This window comes from Mustela nivalis (assembly GCF_964662115.1).
Source record: "Mustela nivalis genome assembly, chromosome: X".
NCBI lineage: Eukaryota > Metazoa > Chordata > Mammalia > Carnivora > Mustelidae > Mustela > Mustela nivalis.
The window spans coordinates 95664165-95687025 of NC_139040.1; positions in this window are offsets into that span (position 1 = coordinate 95664165).

Consider the following 22861-nt stretch of genomic DNA (forward strand, 5'->3'; position numbering starts at 1 on the left):
GCAGATGCTTAATGACTGAGCCACCTAGGCACCCCAACAGTCAGCACTTTAAATGTGAGTGCACATCCTCGGAATTAGGTTTGTCCTCTGCCTTTGTGCACCCACCAGGGTTTAGGGCGATCTCAGTTCCTAGGGTCCGATTGTGTCCCTAGATTGGATGACGGAGCCATTCATTTTGTGCAACACAGTTCTTCAGGAAACCCTCATACATTCATATTTCACCAGAAAGGGCTGGTGAAATCTACCATCATTTATTTTTTTTTTCCTGGCTCTGAAAAGAGGGGTGAGGAAAAACACATCACCCCAGAGCAACCTTTTACATCAGGCTTTTATGTCTTAGTTCTCTTTTCCACAAACTGAATTCCAAAGACTCTATTTGTCTCATAGTGCCACCAAAAGGGACAGTGCTTTGCTGTGCAGTTTTTCTTTGTCAGAGCAGCAGTGACAGGCTGTGTCACAGTCCCACTGAGAAGTCCTAGACATGGTTGAGGTTCTCTTTTCTTTTCTTTAAGATTGAGAGAGAGAGCGTGAGGAAGCATGAGAAGGGAAAGGGTCAGAGGGAGAAGCAGAGTCCCCACTGAGCAGGAAGCCAAATTCAGGACTTGATCCTGGGACTCTGGGATCATGATCCCAGCTGAAGGAAGACTCTAACTGAGCCACCCCGGCACCCTGGTTGAAGTTTTCTATGCAGAGAAGAAGATAACTCCTTGCCCATTCACATGAGTGGTTCTATACCTGTGGGAGCTGATAGGGGTTTCCAAAATAGGACGTCACACTTAGTATTTACACACATGGTACTGGTGTGTGTGTGTATGTGTGTGCATGAGTGCGTGTGTGTGTGTGTGTGTGTGTGTGTGTGTGCACGCCCACCTTGACTACAAGAAGGCTGGGGATCAGGGAGATATGAAAGTCAGAAGGGAGGTAAAGTTCCCATCCATAGCATCTTGTGAAAAAAAACTTGGGAAAGTCATGATACCATTATTCTAATGGTATTCATTATCCTATTACACTTGGAGGGGGGAATCAATTTATCCAGAAAGATCATATAAGGAGCAGAATTAGAACCAAAGAGATGGAAATTGTTAGAACATTCAATTAGATTGCAGCAACAACTTTTTTTAGTTTTGAAAAATAAAAATAAAAAGATTCTAACTTACAGAAGTATTCCAAGAAATGTAGAAAGATTGCTCAGAGGCTGTTCATCTAGATTCTTCAGTTGTTATTATTTTGCCACATTTCATTTCTCTCTCTTTCACTCACACATGTTGATATTTTCCTGAGCTTTTTGAGAGTAAGTGGCATTATCATATGCATATATATTCCTAAATATTTCATCATGGGATTCCAAAGAACAAGGACACTGTCTTGCATAACAGAGTAAAATTATATGTTCCATAGTCATATTTTAGCAAATGTCCCAATGATGTCCTTTGTAACGTTATGTCTTCCACTGATTCAGGATCCATTAACACACATTACTGGTGTCATTTATAAGGATGAACTTTTTTAAGATTTAAGACAAAGAAAAGCAAAGCTGGAGGCATCACAATTATAGATTTTAAGTCATTTTACAAAGCTGTAGTCATCAAAACAGTATGGTACGGGCACAGAAACAACCACATAGATCAATGGGACCAGATAAAAAACCCAGAAATGAACCCACAATTATATGGTCAATTACTCAAACCAGACAAAAGTTCCTGCCCTTGAGGAGCTTTAATTCGGACGAGGAGACAGACAACAAACAAGACACCTAATAAATAAGTTAATTGGGCAGTGCATCCACAGGTGGCATTACAGAAAAAAGAAAAAGTAAGGCAAGGACTGGGACATTGGGAATGATGGCTGGGGTGTAAGAGAAGTTTGAGATAGGGTGGATAGGGGAGCCTCACAGGGAAGGGGGCTTTTGAACAAAGGCTTCACTGTCACTAATGGAGTGAGATGATCATATCTGATGTTCAAGGTTATGGTTTAGGTTAGATGAGCACAACAGGAAGAAGAGTAGGGAGAGAAGGGACATGTGACCTGCAGATGAGGAGAGACATTTAGTTGTGGAGGGCCATGCCGGGGTGACCTGTTTGTGAGTTGACCTGCACATTCTACAGGGCATGGCGTCCTGAGCCCTTAGAAGTGCTGGACTGGGCTGGGCAAGATGAAGCTCAGACACAGACATGTATATAGTAGTCTTCATCCCAGAAGTGATGAGTGGAGGCCACGAGAATGAGCAAACTTAAAAGGAGAGCCTGGGAGCATCCATATTTAAGGAAGAGGTTGAGAAGAGGAAACCAAAGGAGATATCTGAGTGGTTTCAGCCTAGGATGCTGGGGCAGGACCAAGGATTGAGGAACAAAGGAAGTGGAGATTGGAGAGGATCCAGGGGATGGGGAGTGTTACCTCCCTCCCCACCCTACCAAAGATTGTATGAGGACAGAGAAGTTTGGTGGTGTTAAGGGGGGGGTCTTTGGTGGCCTTTTAATATAGAGTCTGTAGGCAAACTGTTGTGAATCTACAAGGATTCAGGGAATATTATGCCCATGGGCCCTTTCTGAAAAATCTACCAGACAATAAGCTTCAGAAAACCAATTAAGAAAATGATCTAAGACTAAAATTGTGGTAACAAGGGAGAAAGCAGGGGTACCTGGGTGGCTTTGTCAGTTAGACATCAGACTCTTGATTCTCGCTCAGCTCATGATCTCATGGGTCATGACATCAAGCCCCACATTGGGTTCCACACTTCGTGAGGAGTCCGCTTGAGATTCTCTCTCTCTCTCTCTCTCTCCGTCTGCCCCTGCCCCTGCTCATACATGCTCTGTCTCAAATAATTAAATAAATACATCTTTAAAAAAGAGGGAGAAAGTAGTTTGTAATGGTTATGCCTGACTATGTAAATACAATATTCAAAAAAATTAAATGAAAAAGAACAGAGTATGTACCAAGCAGAATAAATTTGCTCATTGCCTTATGTAAATTGGGATCAAAAGAATGCTACTTAAAAATTATACCCTAGGGGAGAGAAGAGGGACAGAAAGTGTTTGCAAACTGACTTCAACATTGCTCATGGTCAATAGTATAGAAGAAGAATGAACTAAGGACGTTTACAGAGGCATTAGTATATAGGTAACCATATGAGTCTCCTATTGCTGCCATAACAAATTATCACACATGCCATGCTTAAATGATATAGATTTGTTATCTTACAGTTCTGAAGGTCTGTGGTATGAAATGGGTCTCAATAAGCTAAAATTTAGGTCTTAGTAAATTTAGGTCTGCATTACTTTAGAAGGTGCTAGAGAAGAATTCATTTTTCTTGCCTTTCCAGCTGCTAGAGAACACAGCAGGTGTTGGCTCTTGGCCCCCTTCCTGCATGTTTAAAGCATCACATCACTCTGATCTTGCTTCCTTTATCAAATATCCTTCTCACTCTGACTCTTCTGTCTCCCTCTTCTACTTTTAAGGACCTTTGTGATTACATCAGGGTCATACCGATAATCCAGCATGATTTCCTTGTCTTAAGGTCAGCTGATTAACAATCCTAATTTCATATTCAACCTTAATTCTCCTTTGCTACACAACAAAGTATATTCATAGGTTCTAGGAATTAGGACATGAGCACCTTTGTGGGGGACATTATTCTGCCTGTCACAATAACTAGGCTCTAAGAAAAACATAAAACTTCCTAAGCTTCAACCTACATCCTCCTTCCCAAAAAGAAAGTGCAAATAAAATACAAGAGTGGAGAGAAAGTAGTGGCTCTGAGGTAAATAAGCTAATATTTTGTAGCTAATAATATCTAAGCTCAAATCTAGACTATTTGACTCCAAATGTCTTGCTTTGTATTGCTTCACATGATCGAGTTCAAAGACTCATCTCTTAAGAAGTGGAATAATGGTTTTCAGTCTGGTCCTTATAAAGAAGGAATGTCCAAGGATGAGGAATACATACATACATACGAAGACAGATACGATTATGATCAGGATTGTCATTCCCCCCAAATGCAAAAAAAACCAAAAACAAAAACAAAAATCCTCATTAAGGAAGGGGAGGAGGACAAGAGGAGCCAAAGGGATAATTACTATCTTGAAATATATAATAGGATTTTTTTAGAAGACAGAAGGACAGTAATAGATTTAAGTTAAAACTGCAGGCATTTTAGATCTCCATTAGAAGGAAAGTCTCTTCTTTTAAGAGCAAAAAACACCTGACGAGGCTTCCAGCAAAAAGATAGGGACACTCTACTTAGGGGACCTTGAAAAAGGATCAGAATAACAATTTGAGAGAGGTTGGCATGATTCCCCAGCCTTGAAGTGAATGCCAGGCAAGACAGTTGATTTCCTAGGATCTCTCCCAATTTTAATAAGAGATGACAAGATTCTGAGCACAGAGTAGACAGTGTGCCATGGGTCATGGTTCAAACCCCAAATGGCTGTTGTTTCTGACAGTCCCTGGGTAATTGGGAAAGCTCATCAGGCCAAATGCGAAAGAAAGCTTGGGTATCAAACATTTGGAAAGTGAATGCTTCTTGCTCTGAAGGGATGAGACAACATAATGGAAGAAACGCCCATGTGATTTTTCCCAGTGTTGAAGGAAGCATTTGGAATTGTCAGACCATGCTTTGCGTTTCTGTTCTCATTCTGTCATGTACTAGCAGAGTGACCACAGGCAATTTACTGAATTGCTCAGAACCTCAGTTTTACCATCTGTAACATGGGCATAACAATACATCTGCCAAAGGGTTTTTTAGGAAGGCTAAATGAGGGAATGTAAGGTGGGCCTATGCATGATAGACACTCAGTCAATGAGAGTCTCTGTCCTCCAAGCAAACTATGAAACTGTCTGCATTTGATCTGAGATGTTTTCATGCTGCCACTAACTGGTTTGAGTGACACCTTCCTAGGATCTACCTTATCTTTTTAAGATTTTATTTGTTTATTTAAGAGAGAGAGAGTGAGCCTGAGATGGGGAAGGTCAGACGGAGAAGCAGACTCCCCGCTGAACAGGGAACCCGACGTGAGAGTTGAGCCTGGGACTCTGGGATCATGACCTGAGCTGAAGGCAGACCTTATGGTACCCTTAGAGTCATAATGTGCTTGGCAAGGTGGCAGGTGGTCAATCCGAGCCGTAAGTTGAACTTTCTGCTGGCCTGGCTGCACTGGGGACAGGTGTCTCCCTATTGTTAATTCCAAAGGAGTGGCTCTAATGTTATTGGTAGTAATCGATGGTTTGGGGGCTCATTGGGCACTTTCTTATTCTCAGATTGCCCTATTGGCCCCTTCCTGCACATAGGATGCATAAGGTGGCAGTCTCTCCAAGGCCATCCAACCGTTTTATCCTAGAAAGAAGCATTCTAAGAGATTTTGTGAATTCCAGTAGAGGGAGCACCCAGGGGCCCAACGCTGATGTCTGGCTCTTGCAGCTCTCACTGTGTCTCGGTTCTTTAGTAGACATGTGGAAGATCATTTAGGTAAGTGACTTACGGTTGGCTGGGAGCTAAAAGATCACAAATTCTTCCCCTCCCACCAAGAGCTGTAGTCTATTTTTGCACATCTTGAATTCGGGTTGGACTTGTGACTTGCTTTGGCTAATAGGAAGGTAGAAAACAGGATGCAAAAAGAAGCTTGAAGAGTGCTTGCCACTTCAGCTAACCCCATTCTAGATTAGCCAGCCCACAGCCAACCAGCATCTGACCCTAGACCAGGGGTTGGCAACCACAGTTTGCTAGACAGCTGCCTATTTTTACAAATCAGGTTTTATTGGGAAGTGACCATGCTCATTCATTCCTGCACTCTCGATGGCTTCTTTAGTCCTAAAGAACTTTCCCACCCCATCCTGGCCCAAATTACCAATCCATAAAGATTTTTATTTATTTGAGAGAGAGAGTGAGCGAGCTTAAGTCAGGCGGAGAGGCAGAGGGAGAAGCAGGCTCCCCACTGAGCAGGAAGCCCAATGCGGGGCTCCATCCCAGGACCCTGGGATCATGACCCAAGCAGAAGGCAGACGCTTACCATCCACTGAGCCACCCAGCTGCCTCTAAATAATGATTGTTTCAAGCAACTTAATTTTGGAGTAGCTTGTGGTATAGCAAAACTGTTACAGTCATGTAAGGGTTTCTTCGAAAAGTTTGAGAACTACGTGTAGCTGAAGGAAGGCTCACAAGTTAGACGAAGCCAGCACAATATTTTCACCTTTAGGCTTTGACGGTGTTTTGGAGGAGGAAATTGATTTACTTTCATAATATCTCTGCACACTTATATGAACCGAAAAACAGAGCAATTTGTCACAAGGTTTATACCTACAGTTCCACACCTATCAATCTATTAACATCTATCAATCCATCTCTGCCATGTGCTGGTCGCGATTGTAGACAGATTAAATAATTGGATGGCACAGCCATAAGAGATAGCAGAGAATTTGCAAATAAAGACCCTCGGATATTAAATTTTGACAAAACTTTTGTTAAAACTGGTAAGACTCTGGTTTTTCTTGATAACTATGAATATTGAGATATTGTCATTAGAATGCATTTACCCCAAAACTAAATAAAGGCTGTTGGGTAGTTTTTCTGTGTGTCGAGGAAAGATTGTCTCTGTTGTAAGAAAAATGAAGATTTTTAACTCTCAAAGAGCAGATGCATTATTTTTATTTTAGCAAGTAGGACTTCCCTGGCCCTATGTTCCAGGAGAGAAAATCAGTTCATCACGTCTGCGGGCAAATTACTTATTCTTAGTCATTTTTTGTGCCTGCTTTGAAAAAGTTCAAATAAACATAGAGTACCCCTGTGCCTAGAAGGCCTAAAATAACCAAATATTTTTGGCCAGTTGACTGATTTCTTAAACCAACATTTATCAAGATTTTTGTGAGAAAATAAGGAATTGACATTCCCTCCATTGTGTGAAGGAATAAAGCCAAAAGTTACATACAAACATCCAATGAATTATCATTAATTCTAATTCTGGTACTCATGACTCCTGGCCCCCAAACCCGAAGTTAAAACTTCTACATATCAATTGGGAGTTATGTTCCCAAGTGGGAACATAATTGAGCCCATAAGAACATGCTATTATAGGGACATCTGGGTGGCTCAGTCACTTAAGTGTCCGACTCTTGATTTCAGCTTGGGTCATGATCTCAGGGTTGTGAGGTGGAATCCCATTTTGGACTCAGTGCTGGCCAAGGAGCTTGCTTCAGATTCTCTCTCCCTCTGCCCCTCCCCCCACCCATGCATGTGTGCTCGCTCTCTCTCTAAAAAGAACATGCTACTGTAGATCGGTGTCACTCTAGAACTAGGTGAAAAGACTTTATGTGTATAGTCTTTCTTCTTCTTTTTTTTTTTTAAAGATTTTATGTATTTATTTGACGGAGAGAGATCACAAGTAGGCAGAGCAACAGGCAGGGTGGGGTGGGAAGCAGGCTCCTCGCTGAGCAGAAAGTCCAATGCGGGGCTCAATCCCAGGACCCTGAGATCATGACCCGAGCTAAAGGCAGAGGCTTAACCCACTGAGCCACCCAGGCGCCCCAGTATTTCTTCTTCTTTAGCACCATCACCACCACCATTGCCACCATCTTCCTTCTCCTCCTCCTTTTTCTCTCCTGCCTCCTTATCATGAAATTTAGTATCAGAAAAGGTGAGACTGGGATGCACAAAGCCAACTCTGGCCCTAATCCTATCTCTGGCACTGTACCTTTGGCTCACTGGGTTTTGATTTCTCTCTCTATAAGTGTTGGTGGAAAGGAAGATCCTCGAGACTTCATCTATGCCTGAAATTGCACAATTCCATTATTATATTTATGACCATAGGCAAAGTAAGGAAGATTGAAGGTTATCCCAGGATGATTCTTGGTGCTCCATAATCACTCCCTAGCTCACTTTGTTACACTATTAAATTATGTTTAGACATTCCTTCTTGCTAAGGGAAAGAAACCAGACACAGAAAAACAAGTTCTGCATGATCTCACTTATAGGTAGAATCTCAAATAGTCAAACACGTAGAAGCAGAGAACAGCATGGTGGTTGCCAGGGACTGGGTGGAGGGGGAAATGGAGAGGTGTTGGTCAAAGGGTACAAAATTTCAATGGTGCAAAGTAAGTTCCATAGCTCTCTCGTACAACATAGAGCTGCCTCAGCTGCTTCTTCTTCTTCTTCTTCTTCTTCTTCTTCTTCTTCTTCTTCAGATTTTATCTATTTATTTGTCAGAGAGAGAGAGAGAGAAAGAGCAGAGGCAGAAACATACTCCCCATTGAGCAGGGAGCCCAATGCAGGACTCGATCCCACGACCCTGGGATCATGACCTGAGCCGAAAGCAGACGCTTAACTGACTGAGCCACCCGGGCATCCCCATAGAGCTTATTCTTAACAATGCTGCACTGCATACTTCCAAATTTGCTAAGAAGGTAGATCTTACGTTAAGTGCTCTTACCCATTCAAGGAAAAAGAAAAGAATTGAGTAGGAAGAAACATTCTGAGGTGAGGAATAAGCCTCACCTCGGCTTATTCAGTGGTTTCCAGATGTGCACCTATGTCCAGACACATCAAGTTGTGTACATGAAATAGCTACAACTTCTGGTATGTTCCTCATTCCTCCACATAGTGATTTTTTTTAAGTGCCTTCTTTGGGTGAAGACTGTGCCCCTCTAAGTATCTTTTTAAAAATATTACTTGTGGGAGGAACAAGTACATAAACAATAATGCACAACTGTACACACCAGATCACTTTGCTGTTTTTCCAAAGAGTGTAACTGAGTGCATAATCCAGTGCGTATCTCTTCTATTAGTCAATAAGAAACATCTAGTTAGCCCTGACCCTAGACAATATTACTACTAATAATTGGTAATAGCTACAATTTGTTATTTACTGTCTTCATCTTGCAGGTAAAAATCCTGAGACCCAGGAAAGTTTATTAGCTTTTCCAGATGTACAGCCAGTAAGTTTAAATCCTGGTCTACGTGATAACATGTCTCTCTAATGTGGCATTATTTTGGAACTGATTCTAACAAAGATTTTACTCCCCAGGACCTTGCAGACTTGCAAATGAGCTACAAAAATAGAAATGAAGTAGGAAGAATAGAAATGAGCGAAGAAAGAACTCCTTCCTGAGAAGTAAATTACTGCCCCAACATTTTATGACTAATGAGGTTTTATCTTCAGCTCCAGAAGGTGATGAAAATATTAATAATGTTAACAATAATGATAATTCTCATACCTTATCAGTAAAACTACCCAGAAAACACCAAGCATGAGATCTATTTTAAAGTAGACCTTGTAAGAAATTTTAAAACCATCTTAAAAACTAGTATTTTTCCATCTTAACTTTTTGCTGATTAAAAATCCAATACATGTTCATTGTTAAAACTGGGGAACTGCAGAGAAATGTGAGGAGAAAAACACAGTAGTCTATATTCTTACTTCCAGTGACAGTAACCGATAATATATTTAGGAATATCATCCTGGTTGTAAGTTCCATGAAATTTTCATATGGTTGAACAGTTACTATATATTTGATTTTGCTCCTGTTTTTTAAACTTTATAACTATGTTTGTCCCTAAATTCTTTGCAAACATTATTAATGATAGCATACCATTTTATTATTTAGATATATATAATTTTAAAATCAATATTGGACTATTTTCAATTTCTTATCATTTGAATTTTTCCATGTACAAGTAGATGTTTGCGTTTACAATTATTTTTGATTAAGGGTGCCTTCCCAGAAGTGGAATACAGAATCAGAAGAGAGGAACGCTTTTAAGACTGTTGGTAGAGGCCTGGGTGGTGCAGTCTGTTGAGCTTCTGACTCTTGGTTTTATCTCGGGTAATGATCTCAGGGTTGAGATGGAGCCCAGCCTTGGGCTGTGTGCTCAGCGCCCAGTCCTCTTGTCTCACTCCCCACCCACTCCCTGCCTTCCCCCTACTCATACTTGCCCCCCCAAATAAATAAGTAAAATCTTTTTTTAAAATGTTGATAAATATTGTCAAATAGCCCTCACAAGGAGAATTCTTATTTTTGTTTTCACTGGCAATACAAATACACACTCATTTGATTTCATCCATCTTGCCAACTTTGGGTTTCATCTTTTCTTAATCTTCTTTAATTTGATAGATAAAAATAGATTCTCATTATTACTTTTAGTTTGCAGTTATTTGATTTCAATCATTTTCAGTAATTTATACAAGCTTACTCGGTAACTGAATTTAACATTTTGAGGAATTTATACTTGGAACATGGACTCATTTGTATTTTGGGGTTAAATTCATTTTTCTGTTAATTTCAATTTCTCTTAATTTACAAAAAGTTATTAACACTGTTTATAAATGTTTGCTGAAAATAGTTTTCTCAGCCTTTCTCATTTGCATTTAATATTTCTTGAAATGCAGGGTTTTTTCTTCAATTAGATCTACTCTTCTGTGTTTCCTAAACATTTTTTAACTTCAACTTAGAAAGTCTGTGCATGGAGGAATTAAACAAGTATTCATATCTATTTTTGTTGTATTTGCTTTCTGTATTTTTTCTATTTGCTTGTTTTTGATTTATAGTTATTTTTTTTATTCCAACTGACATTTATTTCAAGTATTCTGTGTGGTGAGGCTATAAACCGATTTTGTTCCCAAATAGCTAAGTCATTTTTCAGTTCATTTTACTGATTGAATTCTCCTTTTGGTCACAGATTATAATGTCACTTTTATTATACATTACATGAGTATCTGGCAATGATATACATATTAATTGATGGTCAAGGAATTCTTGCATTAGTTGAAGGAAGGTTTAACAACTGCACCTGTGATAATGCATACTAAAACATTTTCTTTTGGTGAATTGTATAAGACTGATGATTCATAGACCTTTACCCCTGAAACAAATAATACACTATATATTAATTTAAAAAAAAGAAAAAAATGTTGATTTTGGATTTCTGCTTCCAATCAAAATGGAATAACAGGGTCACAGAACCATTTTTTAATGGAAAAAATAGATGAAACAACAGTTTTCAAACATGGGGCATCAGGCAGGCAGGGTGGTAATTCCTGAGAGATAGTAAACAAATGAGTTGAGTCCTATGACTACCCCAGCTTGCTACTTGAAGAGAATATCCTAGAAGCAACATAGGGAGGCAGAACCCTGATGAAGCCTGGTGATCTCCTTGAGTTGAGTTTGCAGGACAGGGTACTGAAAAAAAGAGTTTTCCAGAGATCTGCACAGGGTTCCCTTGACTCTTCAGCTGAAGGCTGATCCACACAGATGCAAAAGGGAACTACTGGAGGCTGGGGGAGAGAACAAGAATAGTTTGTGTTCCCACCAGTCAGGGAGGCATAACTCATAATACACGGGACATCAGAGAGAGTAATTACATGGATGTTGACAAAATCATGAAACACAATGAGAACTACATTAAAGGCTACTTAGGTCTAACAAAGTTTAAAACAAAGCCTCAAAATAATCAACTGTTTCCAATAACTTAATTACATCTTGAAACAAAGCTCACAAAATTTGTCTAGGAACACAGAAATATGCATCCATTAACAAGGTAAGATTGACAATGCCTAGCAACGAATCAAAAATTATCAGGCACGCAATGGTGCAGGGGACTATGAGCCAAAATGAGGAGAAACAGAAATTAATCAAAACATATCCACAAATGGCAAAGAAGACAGAATAAGTATACAAGGACACTAAAACTATTATAGTTCTATTCCATATGTTGTAGAAGGTAGGAGATGATCAAGCATATCAAGTAAAGATATAGGGGTGCCTGGCTGACCCAGTCCATACAGCATATGACTCTTGTTCTCAGGGTCATGAGTACAAGCTCTGCATTTGGTGTGGAGCCTACTTAAAAGAAAAGAAAAGAAAAGGAAAGAAAAGAAAAGAAAAGAAATACATCATTAAGTAAAGACATGGAAGAAATAGAAAAGACTCAAATGGAATGTTAGGGATAAAAATGGAAATATTTGAGATGGAAAATACATCTGCACAGGATTAATAGCACATTGAACTTTGCAGAGGAAAAGATTGGTGAACTTGACACACAGCAATAGTAATTATGAAAAAAGAAATAGTGAGAAAATAGACTGAAAAGATAAATAAAGAAAGGACCAGTTGATGTGGGGCAGTATCAAGTGACATAAGTCTAACTGGGATCTCAAAAAAAGAAGAGAGAGAAGGGGACAGGAAAAAATTAGAAATACAAAAAAGGTCAATTATAAGGAAAATGAAAAACCCACAAATTCAAGAAGTTCAATGAACTCCAAGCATAAGGAACATTTAAAAAACTACAAAATTTAGAACATAATCAAATTACTTAAAACCAGAATTCTCATTCTTCTCATTATCAGCTGCACTTTATTACTCAAGTAATAAATAAGAATTATATAAAAGTATGAAAATTTGGGGTACCTGGGTGGCTCAGTCGTTAAGTGTCTGCCTTCAGCTCAGGTGTTTGTCCCAGGGTCCTGGGATCATGCCCTGCATTGGGCTCCCTGCTTTGTGGGAAGCCTGCTTCTCTCTCTCTCTCCGACTTTCCCTGCTTGTGTTCCCTCTCTCCCTCTGTCAAATAAGCAAATAAAATCTTTTTTTTTTTTTTAAAGTTCTGAGGGCCGCCTGGATGACTCAGTGGGTTAGGGCCTTTGCCTTCGGCTCAGGTCATGATCCCAGGGTCCTGGAATCGAGTCCCGCATCAGGCTCTCTGCTCGGCGGGGAGCCTGCTTCCTCCTCTCTCTCTGCCTGCCTCTCTGCCTCGTTGTGATTTCTCTCTGTCAAATAAATAAAATATTAAAAAAAAAGTTCTGAAAACTCTAAAAACAACAAAAAAGAATTGTCCTTTTCATTAGGTATGACAAATGTGGAAGAAAGAATTCTTTTGCATTCTCTTTATTGATCTCCTGCAATACATTCAATCATTAATTATAAAAATTTTCCAACTGATTTCCTTAGAATTTTCAGGAAAATCTTATCTAGTCTCCCAATAGTGGTAATTTCAAGTTTTTTCATTAAAATGCTACCTGTCTCTTTTTATTTTATAAGTATCCTTTTATGGCAGCTACCCTGACTAGAATTTAAACCAGATATTCTCAACCCTCTTTTTCCAACCAAAAAAACTTAGAGGTCTGTTCTTTCTCTACTTTGAACATCATAAAAGGGAACCTCTTATCTTGTATAGTCTTTAAAATTTTTTGGCTATTTTTTTTTATTCCTTCTTTTGTCTTCTTTTTCACTTTTTCTCTGCCACCTCTTTACCATTGCATCAGTCTCCTATTGCTGCTTACAACAAACTTACTGGCTTCAAACAACACAAGAGTGTTAGAGTTCTGGGAGTCAGAATTTCAAAGGCCCCTAAATCAGGCATGGGTCAGGGGGTATGGTCTACCCGGGGGCAGAATTTCTCTGTATCTGTGAACCTGTGAAACCAGACAACAAGATAAGTGCTTACAAAAGACAATAATAGGATAAACACAGGCTAGACATTCCCATTCCAAAAGGGGGAAATTGGTGAAAGGATAAAGGGGATCATTCGTCCCAAGGAAGTTTAAAATCCAGCAGGAAAAATTCCATTAGATTTCAAGGCCTCAGAATGATTCTCTGTAGCTCCATGCTCTGTCCTCTCTGCCCATCGGGACAGCCCTGACCCCTTGGCCCTGGGTGACAGTCCTACCCATTGACCCTGAGTGGTGGCCCCGTGCTCTGAAAATGAGGAAGTCCCATTGATCCAAGCCTCTGTGTCTGGCTTTGCCCTTATTCTTTCATTTTAGCCCATCACTTTATCTTCCATTCCAGGCTGGCAGAGTTTGTGCTGGTTTAAAATTGTAAAGACTTTCTTCTAGAGTGTCTTCCACAAATCTTTCTGGGACAGCTGCATCTTTCATCCTGGTTTGTAGTGAAAGGGTTGATTGGATTCGTGAATTACGCAGCAAATCTCTTTAGCAAGACCTTGTTTTCGGAGGATGCTATCTGAATAGCCCGAGAAGCTTCCAAATCATCAAGTACATATTGGTTCCTATTTGCTTAACAGTTCATTCCTCGGCTTATGTCTGTTTATTATAAGCAGCAAGCCAAACCAGGCTATACCTTCCACACTTTGGCGGTCTCCTCAGCTAAATGTCTAAGTTCATTGCTTACAAATTCTTTTTCTTAAGATTTGATTTATTTATTTTATATGAGAGAGTGTGTGTGTGCAAGTGGGGCAGGCAGAAGGAGAGAGAGCATCTCAGGGTGGCTCCATGCTGAGTGTGGAGCCTGATGTGGGGCTTGAGCCCTCAACCCTGAGATCATGGGCTGTGTTGAAACCAGGAGTCAGTCACCTAAGTGGCTGAGCCACCCAGGTGCCCTCTTTGCTAACAAATTCTACCCTCCACCCAACAGAAGAACACCTTTCAGGCAAATTTTTTTTTGCCACCTTATTAACTGTTCAAAGCTTTTAACACTTTTTTCCAGAGTCTAATAACAAGCTCCTTACCCCACCAGAAGGACCTTTAACATTGCTATTTCCAGTAACATTCTGTGTACAATAATAGATGTATTCTCTAAGGTGATAGAGATAAGATGCTTTCTTTGCTGCTGCCCTCTCTTCTTCCAGAGTTCTCACCAGAACTGTCTGCAACTTCCATGTTTCCACAAACTGCCTCTGCAAGGCAATGGTAAAAAGCCTACAGACAACATCATAATCCATTAAAAATATTGCATATTTTACCTTTAAGATTGGCATTGAGATAAAAATGCTCTTGCCACTTTGATTCACCATTTAACTGGAAGCCCTGGCTATTGACCAAAGAAGGGAACAAGAAAACAATATATAAAAATATGAAAGAAAGTATTAAAGCTGCTTTTATTTGCAGATGACATGATTGCTCGGCTGTGTATGCAGCAAATTTTTAAAAAATTTATTTTTAATTTTGTTGGTATTTTTTATATATAATAGTTTGTATATAGCAAATCTTAAGGATTCTACAAAAATGTGATTATAACTAATGTGACTTTAGCAAGCCAAGGATAGAAGGTTAATATAAAATCATTAGTTGTATTTTCATGTATTTATAACAAACACTGAAACACAAAATTTAAAAAGAACAGTTGGAGCAATGTCAAAAACATAATATGCATAGAAATAAATTCAACAAAAATATGGAAGCCATCTATGCTACAAACTATAAAACACTGCTGACTGAACAATCTAAAGAAATGGAAAACAATATGTTCACTGAAGAGAAAATTGGATATTTTTAAGAGGTCAATTTCTTCCAAATTGATTTATAGATTGAATGCAATCTCAATCATAACGTGACAGGTTTCCTATTTTGAGTAAAAATGGACCAGCTGACTCTAAAATTTACATAGAAGTGCAAAGGACATAGAATAGCCAAAACAAAGTTTTTAAAAAAAATTTTTTATGAAAATGCAATTTAGTTAACATATAGCATATTGTTAGTTTCAGGGGTAGAGTTTAGTGATTCATCAGTTTCATACAACACCCAGTTTCATACAACACCCAGTTTCATACAACACCATCAAGTGCCCTTCTTAATGCCCATCCCCCAGTTACCCCATCTCCCCATCCACCTTCCCTCCAGCAACGCTGTTTGTTTCCTAGAGTTAAGAGTCTCTTATTTTGTCTCCCTCTTTGTTTTCATCTTATTTTATTTTTCCTTCCCTTCCTCTATGCTCATCTGTTTTGTTTCTTATATTCAACATGTGAGTGAGATCATATGGTATTTGCTTTTCTCTGACTGACTTATTGTGCTTAGCATAATACCCTCTAGTTCCATCCATGTCATTGCAAGTGGCAAGATTTCATTCTTTTTGATTGCTGAGTAACATTCCATTGTGTATATAGGCCACATCTTCATTACCCATTCATTACATATTCATTAGCTAAAACAAGTTTTAAAAATAAAAGAAAAACGGAGAACTTAATATTGATTTATTTCAAGGCTTACAATAAAGCTCATACAGTGTGGTTTAGCATAAGGATAGATAAATACATCAATGGAATATATTAGAGTTCAACAATAGGCTCATACCTACATAATCAAGTGATTTTCAAGTAAAAGCACTAAGTTTATTTCATGGAGAAATAATGTATTTTTAATAATTTGTTCTTAAACAATTGCATATCTGTATGGAGTCAAATGAACCACATATTCTACCTCATCCCATGCCTAAAAATTAATTTGAGATAGTAATAAACTGAAATATAAAATCTCAGGCCATGCAGTCTCTAACACATAAGAGCATATCTTCCCAACCTTAGGCTAAGCAATATTTCTTAATGAGGACACAAAAACCACTAGGCATTAGAGATAAAATTAATAAATTGGATTTTATCAAAATTTTACAACTTTGGCTAATCAAAACACACCATTAAAGGAGTGAAGAGGTAATTCATTGGGAGAACATATACATAATACATATATATGATGAAGACCTATATTCAGAATACGTTTTTAAAACTCCCAGGAAATGTAATATATTTGATTTAATTCTATGTATCCAAAATATTATCATTTCAACCTATAATCAATATAAAAGTCATTAATGAGAAATTTCACACCTTTTTTTGTACAAAGTCTTCAAAATTTAATGTGTATTTCCCCTTTACAGTATGTCTCTATTGGGGCTATCCACATTTCAAGTGCCCAATAGCCACACGTGGCTGGTGACAACCATATCCGACAGTGCAGATCTAAGGAATAAAGACATTCTTACTCAAGACTTGAAACTCAGAAACCACTGAGCACATGATAGATAGTTCAACTACATCTTGGGACAAATGTTACCATAAATAGTTAAAAATGAAATTGGAACAAATATGTGTGATACAGAGGGCAGACAGAGGGTCAATATCTGTTACAAAGGGCTCTTATGATTGGACAAGAGGAGTAGTCAAGGTATATGAATAGACAATTGACAGAAGAGCAAATACGAAGACCCAACAAATACATGAAAAGATGCAAATTGAATTAACAATGAGATTTCACTTTATTCTATCAAATTAGCAAAAGTGAAAAGGATTAATAACAGCTACTGCTGGCAAGAATTCAAGGGGAAAGATTCAAACACTCTGTTCAAAATGTAAGATTAAAGTCATTTTAGAAAGCAATCTGGCAATGTCTCTCAAATTAAAAAATGCATGGGCCATTTGACGGAATGCCTTAGTCTTGAAAATATCTTCCTCAAAAATAAATTACCTGGGGCACTTGGGTGGCTCAGTGGGTTAAAGCCTCTACCTTTGGCTCAGGTTGTGATCTCAGGTTCCTGGGATCGAGCCCTGCATCAGACTCTCTGCTGAGCGGGGAGCCTGCTTCCCTTCCTCTCTCTCTCTGCCTGCCTCTCTGCCTACTTGTGATCTGTCAAATAAATAAATAAATCTTTAAAGAAAATAAAATAAATTACCAGTATATAATAATATTTGTAGGGGCGCCTGGGTGGCTCAGTGGGTTAAGCCGCTGCCTTCGGCTCAGGTCATGATCTCAGGGTCCTGGGATCGAGTCCCGCGTCGGGCTCTCTGCTCAGCGGGGAGCCTGCTTCCCTCTCTCTCTCTCTGCCTGCCTCTCCGACTACTTGTGATTTCTCTCTGTCAAATAAATAAATAAATAAATCTTTTAAAAAAAATAATATTTGTACAAGGAAGCTTATTGCTGTATGGTTCATGGATAGAAAACACTGGAAACAAATCAAAAGGGGAATGGTTAAGTACATTATGCCTGTCAACTACAGACCATTATCTCACCATTAAGAAGAAGGTACCAGTTGATTTGAAGGGACTTTTATGGGAATGTAAGAGAAAAGATGCAAAAATAAGAGTGTAATATGATCCAGTTTTAGTAAATAAATGATGACAAACACACAACTGTGTGTATGTGTATATATGGTTAAGTTAGCTTGGTAAGAAATATGGATAGGTACATACTAAGTGGTCAACATGATGCGTGTGTGTGTTTATATGTGTTTGTGTACATAGAAGGGATGGTTGTGGGTGAGGGTGGACAAAGAGATTGATAGAGGTGCCAAGCAAAAAATGAGAAAGGGAAAAAAAAGTTGGCATTAATAAAAAATACATGTGTATGAAAACATATATGAATTCACATAAAATTTCAAAATATATTTTTAAAAGAATGTTACAAAGTTTTGCATGCTTCATATCCCTACTTAAAACATCTTTGGAATTTGAAGTTGACTCCTATAGATAGATGTCTTTTGTTTTGAGAGACTTGAGCTAAATAAAGTCCTTCCTTCTAGGAAGGACTGCAGGACCATGTCGTTCATAACTTACGATCTTACTGCCAAGAAAATATCAGAAACTCAATCTATGAAATCCATCCTTTGTTCTATATCCACATCCACCATCGCCCCCCAACCCCATTGCCTTGTTTCAGGCATAAACATCTGGCTAACATTTTTTAAAATGTCTGTTGTTGTTATGAAATGAATTAAATATTCTATAATTGTTATTGAAGCAATTAGAAGATAATATAATGAAATTTGTCCCAGATAAAATTTTCCAAGGTGCCTGGATGGCACAGTCGGCTAAGTGCGGGACTCTTTGTTTTGGCTGAGGTCATGATCTCAGGTCTCGGATGGATCCCTGCACCAGGCTCCACACTCGGCTGGGAGTCTGCTTGAGAGTCTCTCTCCCTCTCTCTCTCAAATCATTAAATCTTTTTTTTAAAAGATTTTATTTATTGATTTGAGAGAGAGACAGTGAGAGAGAGCATGAGAGGGGAGAAAGTCAAAGGGAGAAGCAGACTCCCTGTGGAGCTGGGAGCCTGATGTGGGACTCGATCCCCAGACTCCAGGATCATGACCTGAGCCAAAGGCAGTTCCTTAACCAACTCAGCCACCCAGGCACCCAATAAATCTTAAAAAAAAAATTGTTTTCATTGCTTTGGATGGCTTGGTTCTGAGCAATTACCTTGAAAAATCAAATAAGCAAGGTCTATTCTCATCCTAGAATTTAAATAATGCCTGCTTTTTCTCAGAACAGTCAGATCAAGTCCTGTCATATGCTATTTACTGTACAAAGAGCCTAGATAGGGAGCACCTTGTGCCCCTATGTAATTCAGAATGACTTAAAGTGCACATGCTAAATGAAAGGTGATGCCTTGAATCTATAGACTGGCTCAGTAGCATAGGAAAAACACAAGAAATATTTAAGTTTGAAGCACATGGGAGAAGATCTAGCACCTGCTCCTTACCCCCCACAATCAGGTGAAAAAACAAAACCAGAAGGCTTCTTTCTTCTAAGTGAGAGTCTCTGAAGTGTTCAAAGAAATGGAGGGACTATTTCCCATTGCTTTAATATGGAAATGAGAGGAGAATATGATCAAGAAAGAGAAAAATATAATTCAGGCACAACTGTTTTTAATCTAACAATCCTTGAAAACCTGTTGTTATTTTTTTAGCTTTATTTATTTATTTGGGAGGCAGGGAGGGGCAGAGGGAGAGAGAGATAGTCTCAAGCCAACTCCCCCTGAGTGAGCAGTGGGATGCAGGACTCCATCTCATGACCCATGAGATCATGACCTGAGCCAAAACCAAGAGTCAAAGGCTCAAACAACTGAGCCACCCAGGTGCCCCAACCTGTTGCTCTTTCAAACTAGCATAGAATTTTTGAATCTCAGCAATCAGTAATTTTCTAGAAAGTTAACCTCAAGCTTAATCACTTATGTCTTGGGGCGCCTGGGTGGCTCAGTCAGTTAAGTGTCTGCCTTTGGTTGAGGTCATGATCCTGAGGTCCTGGAATCGAAAACCATATTGAGCTCCATGCTCAGTGGGGAGTCTGATTCTCCCTCTGCCCCTCCCCACTGCTCATTCTCTCTTTCTCTCTCAGATAAATAAATAAAATCTTTTTTAAAAAATCATTTATGCGGTACCTAGATGGCTCAGTCGGTTAAGCATCTGCCTTCAGCTCAGGTCATGATCTCAGAGTCCTGGGATCCAGCCCAGCATCAGGCTCCAGGAATCCTGCTTCTCCCTCTCTCATTCCCCCTGCTTTTGTTCCCTCTCTCGCTGTCTCTTTCTCTCTCTGTGTCAAATAAATAAATAAAATATTTTAAAAAATAAAATAAAGAATCATTATGTCTGTTTTTGCTGAATTCTGACCATACTGCAGAGGTTAGCTTGTCTGCAGAATCTAACTACGTGAGACCTTACAACACAAAATATTAGTTTTGTGAATTTGTTTGTCTCTAAGGTAAAACTTCAATACTTCTGGATTGTATGCACAAATGAACTATGGAACTACATTTACTTGCTTCCCCGTGGGACGCTTATATTTGTCTGTGCACTTAGGGTCAGAAAGAAGATGCATGCAATTGACCCCAAATGGTACTTTTTGCCAGAAACATAGAGTTAAAAGCTAACCCTTGAGCGATTTGTGCCAGTATTCAAAATACCCCCAAATTCTGGGTATTTCAAGTAACTTATATTCCTTTTGTTTGTACTTCTGTAGATTGCTTTTGTTTTTTATTTTTTTCTGGACCATCTTAAATAGTATGTATTAAGGATATTTTAGTTGGGGGGTGTCTGGCTGGCTCAGTTGGTAGAGCATGCAACCCTTGATCTCAGGGTCATGAGTTCAAGCCTCATATTGGACTTGGAGACTACATCAATGAAAAAAAGAATCCATATAGTTTAGTAGGATGACAAATTTTTATTTAAAACTCCCCTTTGGAGCGCCTGGATCTCTTAGATGGTTAAGTGTCTGCATTCAGCTCAGGTCATTATCCCAGGGTCTGGGATCAAGTCCTGCATTGGGCTCCCTGCTCAGCTGAGAGCCTGCTTTGCCCTCTCCCTCTGCCTACTTCTCTGCCTGCTTGTGCACTCTCTCTCTCTCTCTCTCTCTCTCTCTGTCAAATAAATGAATAAAAGCTTTAAAAATAATAAAATAAAAATAAAACTCCCCTTTGAGGCAGCTAACGGTTTGATTGTGTTTGCTTTGTTCAGACCCTTCCACTCCTCTCCTGGATGAAGGAAATCCAGTTTCTTTTGAGTTTTTATTTAAATTCCAGTTAGTTAACATGCAGTGTAATATTACTTCCAGAGGTACAATATAGTAATTCACTACTTCCATACATTACCCCGTGCTCATCACAAGTGTGCCTTTTCATCCCCATCATTTCTTTCATCCATCTTCCCTCTACCCCCGCTGTTGTTACTATCAGTTTGTTCTCTATAGTTAAGAGTCTGTTTCACGGTTTGCCTCCCTCTCTTTTTCACCTTTTTTTTAAAAAAAGATTTTATATATTTATTTATTTGTCGGAGAGAGTGAGCACAGGCAGACAGAGTGGCAGGCAGAGGCAGAGGGAGAAGCAGCCTCCCCGCTGAGCAAGGATCCCGATGTGGGACTCGATCTGAGGACACTGGGATCATGACCTGAGCCGAAGACAGCAGCTTAACCAACTGAGCCACCCAGGCGTCCCACTTTTCCCTCTCTTTGCTCATTTGCTTTGTTTCTTAAATTCCATATATGAGTGAGATCATATGGTATTTGGTTTTCTCTGACTGCCTTATTTCACTTAGCATAATACTTTCTAGCTCCATCCATGTCATTGCAAATGGCAATATTTCATTATTTTTTATGGCTGACTGATATTCCATTATCTATCTATCTATCTATCTATCTATCTATCTACCTACCACGTCTTCTTTATCCATTCATCTATCTATGGACACTTGGGCTGCTGCCATAATTTGGCCTCTGTAAACGATGGTACAGTAAACATGGGGGAGCATGTACCCCTTTGAATTAGTATTTTTGTGTTTTGGGAGTAAATATCCAGTAGTGCAATTACTAGATCATAGGATACTTCTATTTTCAAATTATTGAGAAACCTCCATACTGTTTTCCACAGTGGCTGCACCAATTTCCATGCCCACCGACAGTGCAAGAGGGCTCCCTTTTCTCTGCATCTTCATCAACACCTGTGGTTTTCTGTGTTGTTGATTTTAGCCATTCTGACAGTTGTGAGGTGGTATCCCATAACAGTTTTAAAGATTTGCATTTCCCTGATGATGGGTGATGTTGAGCACCTTTTCATGTATCTATCTGTTGGCCATCTGGATATCTTCTTTTGAAAAAATGTCTGCTCATGTCTTCTGTGCATTTTTTAACTGGACTTTTCATTTTTGGGGTGTTGAGTTTGGGAAGTTCTTTATAGATTTTGGATACTAATCCTTTATCAGCTATGTCCTTTGCAAATACCTTCTCCCATTGTGTAGGTTGCCTTTTAGTTTTTTTGATTGCTTCCTTCTCTGTGCAAAAGTTTTTTACTTTGATGTGGTCCCAATAGTTTATTTTGTTTTTATTTCCTTTGCATCAGGAGACAGATCTAGAAAGAAGTTGCTACAGGTGGTGTCAAAGAAGTTACTGCCTGTGTTCACGTCTAGGATTTGTATGGTGTCAGGCCTTACAATTAGGTCCTTAATCCATTTTGAATTTATTTTTGCGTAAGATGTAAGAAATTTATCCTGTTTCATTCTTCTGCGTGCTGCTGTCCACTTTTCCCAACATCATTTGTTGAAGAGACTGTCTTCTTCCCAATGGATATTCTTTCCTGTTTTGCCAAAGATTAATTGACCATACAATTGTAGGTTCGTTTCTGGGTTTTCCATTATGTTCTATTGCTCTATGTGTCTGTTTTTTTTTTTTTAAGATTTTATTTATTTATTTGAGAGAGAGACAGTGAGAGAGAGCATGAGCGAGGAGAAGGTCAGAGGGAGAGCAGACTCCCCATGGAGCTGGAAGCCCGATGCAGGACTCTATCCCGGGACTCTGGGATCATGATCTGAGCCGAAGGCAGTCGTCCAACCAACTGAGCCACCCAGGAGTCCCTATGTATCTGTTTTTGTGCCAGTACCATACTATTTTGATTATTTC